Genomic DNA, 7,218 nt, shown 5'->3' with positions numbered 1-7,218 from the left:
AGGAAGACGAGGAAGAGGGGTATGGGTGCTTTAGTGTGAGCCTATACCGCTGTCCCGCCGCGCGGTGGAGGTGGGGAGAGGGGGGGAGGGGGGGACCTACAAATTTACTAAGTTCACAGGACTAATACAGGGGGGGGGGGGGGGGAGAGGGAGAGAGAATGGGAGGGAGAGAGAGTAGGGAAGAGGGAAAGAAATGGTGGAATCCAGTCTAGGGATTGGTAGCACATTTGTTAACAGGCAGAGCCTAAAGTAGCTTAGCCTAAAGTTAACTTTTGATCTCATCAGTTTCTAATAGAGTTTCGGAATGTCCTAGATAGTGAGATATAAAATAAATTTCCCAAAGTAATTAATCAAAAGTTGCAGTGGTGAGAACTTAGTAAATTTGTAGGTGGTAATCAGCCTCCTATCATTAGAAGAGGTCACCCATAGACAAAGCCCGATCATAGCTGAAAGAGCAATCAGCACTAGGCATCTGGCAGTCCATATTTGTGTTCATTCATGCTATTCCAAGATAATATTTCCACAAATTCCTGAAACATACTGTAATGCCTCTTCTCAAAAGGGGCAGTAGAGAGCACAAAGGCCATCTACCCCTGAGTTACAACAAGATTAAGATATCATCACAGCATTTAATACCGAAAGAGAGGTCTTTTCTTCATCTTGACCCAAGGCAAGTTCTCAGCAATCTCTGTTCCTGGGGAGACAAAGCTTACCAAGGCCACAAGATACATTGCCAGCATCCTCATTAATTCATTCTCTGTCTACAGAACAGTCCTAGAATCCCTGAAAACATCAGCAAAACCCTCTTCCAGGATTTCTGTATACATACACAAGATAATCCTTCTTCAGAGCTTCTGAACCAACAGCAAGGTTCCAGGACCTCTGCAACAACAGCACTGTCCTTCACCAACAGAAAAATCTGGCAAAACAACATCAAAACAGTCAAAATACTGGTATCACAGCCATGTCTCCTCTCCTTGGCAGCTCCAGGTGGCAGCTCTCAAAAGTACTGGGCAGCTCAAACTGGCCCTCAGCAATTCTCTCTCTCTCTCTCTCTCTCTCTCTCTCTCTCTCTGCCTCCACAATGCTGCTTCCAAAAATTCTCCTGCCTCTCTTCCTCTGCTTGTGCCTCTCCAATTCCACAGCACCAGCTCCTCCCAGTTTAGCACTCTCTTTTCACATCAACAAGTCCATCCCACAAATGGGATTCACAAGCTCTGGGTTTTAACACTCAATCCAAAAACCAAGCCAATAGAGGGGGATCTTTAAATTTCATTACTATTATACATACACATAACAGATTTGATTCATAAATCCTTGTTGGGTTGCTGAGGTAAAAACAAACCATGCTATTGTCTGAACAATCTAAATAGTTCACTTAAAATTTTGGTTCCATTCTCAGTCTGTTTTCTTAGACTGAATCAATACATGTTGTTTTGGGGACTCTTAGAACGTGACCATGTCTATTTAGCATTACCTAACATAAGAATGTGTATGTAGGTAGATGGTGGTGATGATGATGACAGTAAGAAAATGAGTTGAGAATGATAATTTTGGTTTGTTAATTGACAGTGGCTTGGTTGTATTCTCTGATATGCTGAGCAAAATTTTCAGAATGGGCCTTTTGACTTTTGTTAGGTGTATAAAAATCTAAGAGATCTTTATTTGAGAGATAGAATTCTTCTGTGGCTCCTGTGGCAGGGGCAATTTCTACTCCAGGCAGCCTAGATATTTTCCCTTAAATGGCAATGAAACAATTCTTAAGACAGTACAGGGGACTAAGTCAAATTGCTGATGTAGTTTCCTGGTCTCCTAAGTTGGAGGGCAGCCCACAATAATTTGGGGGTTTCCCAGGCTTGAGAAATCCTACTGACTGGGAGCACCACTGTGGCAAATGTGGAGGCAAGTGAGTTGCCCCAACTGAATCAAAAACTTTGCTGAATATCCTTTTTATGTTATCATTAAGTAAAATTCTTTCCATTGAGTGTTAGGTCTACTAGCATCTTATTTGGTTAAAGTCCTGAGAGTACACGAGTGAATGAGTATGTATCAAATTTGGCCCAGAATAAGCTCTGCTATGACTTCTGAGGCTCCAGAGATAATTTGTCTCTTAATGAGTCTATCCTTGAAGGCCACAAAATACAGTTGGATATGTACAGAATATGGGGTCAAAGGACTTGTGTTCAAAAAGACTTCTGCTGCTCACTCCCAGCATGACCTCAATTTCACTTGTAAAATAGAGGGTTTGGGCTCAATGGTTTCTTAGGAAAATTTCTACCCTAAATTTATATGCCATACTTAGTTCTTTTCTCTGACACTTTGTGGGGTCGGTAGCTCTAAAATTTGTAAAGACCCATTTTTTTTACAGGTATTGGAGGTGGCTGGAGCCAGATCTCAAGCAAGTTCCTACTTTTACTCTGCAATTTTGGCTCTGCAACCCCTTAGTGAGTTCTTTTCAACCAAGGTGGGAGAAATAGTAAATGGCTTAAGACAGTCTACGCCTTGGTTCTTGGATTACTTTCTATGGTGTGTGGGTATTAGATTCTTTTTTTTTAAGCAATCAGGGTTAAGTAACTTGCTCAAGGTTACACAGCCAGTTATTTCTGGGTGTGGTGCTAAGTATCTGAGCCCAGATTTGATCCCCAGGTCATCCCAACACTGGAGCCAGTGCTCTCACTCACTATGCTACCTGGCTGCCCCTAGATTCTTGCTCTAATAGAGTTTGTAGTGTACTCCAGACCAGATAAAAGAATAGTCTTTGTAATAAAGTATACATGTTATTGGTTGAGCTTTATAAAACAAATCAAGCAAGTTGCATCTGACCCAAAAATTCATATTTATTCCACTTAGGTTGCCTAATCAGTATCAAAAAAAAAAGAAAAATGTCAGTAAAGAGTGAATAGAATGCCTATGTAGCTGTTCAATTCAAACCACTCTCCCCACCCCCAAATCTGTGTATCAGACAAAGCCATATGTATTTGTTTCATGAATAGAAAGTGTCAAATCATTTCTCTCTCTCTGGTAATGCCTGAAGTCTTCTTAGAAAAAGTAGGGTTGTAGCTGAAGTTTATGAGAATAAAGAGGAAGGTGTGGAATGCAATGGGAAGTAGGAATTAATATCTAGATAAAAGTGAAGCAGCAAGGGCAGCACTAGAAGCAGAGAACAGTAGTACTGAAGGCATGGTAGACTATGAGAGATTATACTCTTTTGGATAGATGGGATTTTTTCCCTTGTTTTTTCTGTATTCTGTCTTGATTAAAAGCTTTAATATTTGCTTGCAGTTCTTTGTCTGTTGATAGAGAGTGACCTGAATGGGAGGTAAGGATCCAGAGGAGGAGTTAGCAACTTATGCTACATGTATTTTTGACATATGTTTGGGATATCCTTGTTAAATGTAAACCTTTATGATAGTGTTCTGCCCTCATTAATTTGAATGTTCATAGTTAACAAAAGAAATATAGTGGAATCTTATATTATTTATACGTCCTACTGTATTTTGTGATTATAAAGATGTATGTTGCTTTAAAAAACACTGGTAAAATATTGCTTGTTTCCTTCTCGTGCCTTCATCAGTGATGTCCCTGATGCATGTAAAGAATTTTCTCATGTTTTTTAGGGGGGAAATATTGAAAAATTTGTATATGGATTGTTGGATTAAAAATACTTTTTCAGTTGTCTTTTTTCGGAATATAATCAATCTCAAAATTTTTCTCCTAATCATCTTTCCCTCTGTGACTTATACTAAAAATCATTCTGCAAAATAATTATCATCTCTAAGTAATTGGTCCAGTCCAGATGCTTTTCACATCCTTTTTTCCCTTTTAGTACCATTTCTGCTTCCTCATGCAATATGATATTTGAGCCCAAATGGAGTGATTCGATTGTTTATTTTTTGTCTTCCTTCTACTTTCATCCTTAATTATCCTTTGGACAATCTTTTAAAAGTTTAGTTTCATGTCAAGTTTTTTGTAAGTTTGTTTTTCTCACCACTACTTTTCATTGTATTATGAAAGGATTATGTTCATACATTTTCACCATAATTTTTTGAAAGATTTTAAAAAATGATTTTATATTTTAAATTGGTACTGCCTTTTTCTTCCATATCTCTACATTTGGCACAGACATCAAGGGCTTATGATTAAGGATAATGCTCCTCAGCTCTTTTGGCCTCTTTATTGTAGAAATTGATTTATATAATTTAAACTTCCTCAGGAAATGGTGATAGTTGGTTTCCAAGTCTATTATGTTATCCATTTCATATTTTTTAGCATCAATAGTTAATTTAAATAGGTCAATTACATATCATGACTGCTCATTTTTTATTGTTTCTTCTCTTTTGACATTGATTTTGTTCTCTACTGTCACAAATGAGTGTCTTACTATACTCATAAAGATGATTCTGAAATGACTTTCACATTGAGGACTAGTCATTTCATGTCCATTCAGATATAAACAATTTCATTTTTGTGATGTTATTTGGTGCCAGACTAAAAATGTAGTTGTCAATGATTCAATGTCAATATAGCAGAAAGTCTCAATTGGAGTACTCCAGGGATTTGTTCTTGGTTATGTGTCATGTGACATCATTATCAATGAATTGCATAAAGGTACAGATGGCATGCTCATAAAATTTCCAAATAACATCAAGCTAGGAGGGAGTATTTCTTTGCATTTCCTCACTTAGTAGAGTCCTAGGCTCATAGTAAACCCTCAATAATTATTAGTTATCTATACGACATTGAATGACAGATATCAGAATCTGAAAAGATCTTAACAGGTCCGAGCACTGGGCTAAATCTATTAAGATATAATCCTATAGACATAAATGCAAAGTCCTAAATAGGTACAAAAAAGAGGTAAAGCACAGGGGAGATTTAGCTAGACAACAGTTTTTTTTCTGAAAAAAAATAGAGGTTTTAGTAGACTCAGAATGAGTTATCAATGCAACATCAATGCAACAATGTCATCCTCTTATTCATTAAGAGGAACGTAACTTCTAGGAATAAGGTTGTGATAGGCCCTTTGTACTCTGCCCTTACTAGATTTCCTAAGGAGTATCATGCTCAATTCTGGGAGTGATAGTTTAAGAAGAGTTTCAATAAGTTGGAAAATGTCCAGAGAAGAGGAACTAGGGTGGGGAAAGGTCTTGAGTTCATATCATATAGAGATCAGTTAAAGGAAGTCAATATTTATTTTGGAGAAGACAAAGGGTAAGGATAACTGTCTTCAAGCATTTGAAAGGCTGTTGTTTGAAAATGGGATTAGGCATTTAAAAAGTTTGTCCCCAGAGTTCAAAGCCAATAGCAAAGGATGGATAGATAAAGCATTTATGAATCAATTGTCATGAGTCAGGCATTGTGCTAAACACTAGAGATAGAAATAAAAGCAAAAAAGGATAGTATTCACTATCATTTACTTTACCTTTTAATGAAAGAAGACCACTCCAAGAAGGAAGCTAAAAAGTTGGTAAGGGAGGGTAGAGAGTGGAGGAGAAAGCTACCCTTATGGGGATAGAGTAGAAAATGCTGGAGAATTAAGAGCAGAACTGGCAAAGATTTGAACATGAATTATCTTCACTCTTCATTTAAAAATAATGACAGGCAGGAACTCAGCAAGCAGAGGAGGTGTTGAGAGGGTGGAGATACCTTCAGAGGAAGAATATTAGCAGAGGTGCAGAAGAAACCAAAGAGGTAGGAGCCAAGTTGGGAGAGAAGATGCAAAGAAGAATATTAAGGTTTCATGATCGGAAAAATTTCCCAAATCAAAATTTCTAATTTCCAAAAGTGGAATTGGCTGCCTTGAGAAGTTGTTGATTCTTGCTTCTTTGAAGTTTTCAAGTAGAAACTAGATAATCACTCATTAGATATATTAGAGTGAGAAGTCCTTTTATATGTGAGTTGGACTTGATGGCTGCTGAGGTCCCTTATGACTCAAATTTAGTGACTTGGAATTGATGGAATTATGGTAAAGAGTGGTCATAAGGGGTAAATATCACTGTGTAGGGAAGTGTTTACTAGTGGATATCAAGGATTGATAATTATCCCTTTGCTGTTTAACATTTTTATCAACTAATTATGTTTATTCAACTATCAACTAATTAGGCTTATCAGATTTGTAGATGACACAGTTGAGAGGGAATAACTAACATATTAGATGACAGAATAAGGATCCAAAACATCTTGACAGTTTAGAATGGGCTGAATGTAATAATGGGAAATTTAATAATGATGAATTAGACTTGGCTAGGTAGTAGTTCATAGAAACATATTTAATCTAATGTTAGTGGATTTTGATCTCAGTGTGAGCCAATAGTGATATGACAGACAAGAAAACTAATGCAATGTGAGAATGTCTTGAGAAATATAAATGTCCAAGACTAGGGAAGTGATGCTTTTTGTCCGTTCTCAAAGAGGGCCATGACATCAGGGAAGTGATACCATGACATACAAGTGAATTGGATTTAAGTGAGGGAGGGCTGTTCAAAGTCACCACACTCACTTTCTCCTACAGAACCATCTGGGTCCAGTGGCCAGAAATGGATTAGGACCACTGGAGAAGGGCCAGGATACCAGGAACCTTGGACTTTTAAAACTAAGGCCCTTAAGTGGTCTCAGTTTGACTGAGGCCACAGCCATTCAGTGATAAAGGCTGAATAAAAAATGAGGTAAAGAAGGACCTCTTTAAAAAAAAGAGAGAGGGGCAGCCAGGTGGTGCAGTGAGTAAAAGCACTGGCCCCAGAGTCAGGATGACCTGGGATCAAATCCGGGCTCAGACACTTAGCACCCACCCAGAAACACCTGGCCATATAACCTTGAACAAGTTACTTAGCCCCAATTGCTTAGGGGCGGCCAGGTGGTGCAGTGAGTAAGAGCACTGGCCCCAGTGTTGGGATGACCTGGGGATCGAATCTGGGGTCAGCTACTTAGCACCACACCCAGAAATAACTGGCCACTGGCTGTGTAACCTTGAGCAAGTTACTTAACCCCAATTGCTTTAAAAAAAATAGACCTGGGAGGGGAGGACCCTCTGGGTTTCTGGACAAAACAGAAACAATTGTTATTTACATTCATTCTGAGTCAATCAGGGCCCAAATAATGACCAAGTAGGGCTTGATCTGGAATCTATTTTTGACCAATCAATGAGAACCAAAGTTATTTAGTTTAAGGCTGGTCTTTAAAAGGAAAAAAAATTAAGCTTCCTCCCCACTCTACCCCCCC

General features: G+C 38.4%; 1 long non-coding RNA gene across 1 annotated transcript in view; it reads right to left on the bottom strand.

Annotated features, from left to right (window-relative positions):
- Positions 1-160: 160 nt before the first annotated feature.
- The window catches only part of LOC138146838 (uncharacterized), a 20,183-nt gene continuing 13,125 nt past the window's right edge, over positions 161-7,218 (bottom strand). Inside the window, exon 4 of the long non-coding RNA XR_011164616.1 lies at positions 161-919. This is a non-coding gene — a long non-coding RNA (uncharacterized lncRNA). The remainder of the gene's footprint in view (positions 920-7,218) is intronic.

Source organism: Petaurus breviceps, unplaced genomic scaffold (genome assembly GCF_028583685.1).
Source record: "Petaurus breviceps papuanus isolate PSGF00001 unplaced genomic scaffold, PetGlider_PUasm1.0 90775, whole genome shotgun sequence".
In the NCBI taxonomy this organism is placed as follows: domain Eukaryota; kingdom Metazoa; phylum Chordata; class Mammalia; order Diprotodontia; family Petauridae; genus Petaurus; species Petaurus breviceps.
This window is presented reverse-complemented; position numbering and strand designations above follow the sequence as displayed.